This window comes from Mycena indigotica (genome assembly GCF_014461135.1).
Source record: "Mycena indigotica strain 171206Taipei chromosome Unknown Mind.scaff0011, whole genome shotgun sequence".
In the NCBI taxonomy this organism is placed as follows: Eukaryota; Fungi; Basidiomycota; class Agaricomycetes; order Agaricales; family Mycenaceae; genus Mycena; species Mycena indigotica.
The window spans coordinates 2,808,151-2,809,682 of NW_023503010.1; positions in this window are offsets into that span (position 1 = coordinate 2,808,151).

The window sequence follows — 1,532 nt, forward strand, 5'->3', positions numbered from 1 at the left end:
TGGCACCAGCAGACTGGCATCCGACAGTCAACCACGTTCAAACCCCGCAAAACGGGCAAGCTACTCAGACCAAATGGCAAAAGTGAAGCCGGCAAGCTGTGAGTAGTGAGGGCCTCCACAAAAAACTACGCTGAAGTCCTCAAAAGCTTACCATGGCTGGATCGCACAAACCGCGCAATCGTCCGCATCGTCTACGGCAGCGATCGCGGGTCATACCCTTACCGGTGAACCCCATTCAGATTCTCATGGCGGTTAAGAACCAATACAAGCCGGCTGATGACCTGAGCGAAGATTATGCATGCTTGGACAACAGCGACGCATGGAGGGCAGCATTTCCGCCAACAGTAAGTGCCATAGGAAATTGAAGAATAGAACAAACCATTCCAACAGAAAAACTCTCAGGGGGATCTGCAGAGTCGCGGAGATGCCAACGTTGTCACCACTGGGAAAGCTCTCGCGACCACCAGTTCCGGCGTTCGTCAGTCGGACCGTGCCGCGTATCAGTCCAATCCAATCCAATCCGACAACACGCAAAGAGATCAACAGAATTTCCCGAATGTCATTAACCCATTAGCGAATCACGTTTCGCCACCGTCTGCATCATCCCAAACCACGGCAGCTTCACAAGGCAACGATACTACCAGTTCCAACAACACGCAAAGAGACGTCAGACGTCAACAGAATTTCCCGAATGTCATTCAGCGGTTCAACCCATCAGCGAATCATGTTTCGCCACCGTCTGGTTCCGACATTGTCGATGCTCAAGTCCGATCCTTCGTCGCCAACATTGTTGGTTACGATCTCACCCACCATATTCCGCTTCTCCGGGCGGTGGGACTCACTAACATGGAAGGTTTCCGAGTTATGGCGGGCTGGAAGGACGCAAAGCGCCTCGATAATGCATTGAAGCGGTTGTTGGCGGGGACAACGGAATGAAGGGCTTTGAATTGATGTTTTTGAGTATGGCTATCGAGGCATTGGCAGAGTAGCTACTGAGTTTGGCCAATTATACAAATATATGTTCTAATAAAAAGAGTCTATCGATAGGAACAAATACATTATCTGAGTGAAGAAGAAGAGTTGCAGCTTATAAGCGATATTCTCCGTCTCAGTCGCAGCTCGGTTTCCACGATGTCGCTCCGCATCTGGCCTCGTCTCGTCTGAAGAGGTATTGGTGTGGAGCAATATGTGATTCGTTGTTCACCTTAGCCTGGCAGCCCGCTGCTTTTTAGTGATATTCTCTCGGTGTCTAGAATAGTTAGGAATTTGCACGCTTGGATACTTTTGACGGAGTCAGACGGACAAGGCTCGGTAATTTTGGCCAGTGAGCTTGGCCCTTTCGCGGTCTGCCACGCGTTCGCTAGCAGTGCGCTCTGATCGTCGACTGCATATATCTGCTGAGTGCACGAAAAAGTTAGAGATAGGAACCCACCGAGCCATCCTCTCCCGTGTCCTCTGCCGAACAAGTTCAGGATTCCTTTTCGACATTAAGTTGAAGCGGAGATGTTTGTTGCCTTACACACCTGGTTCTG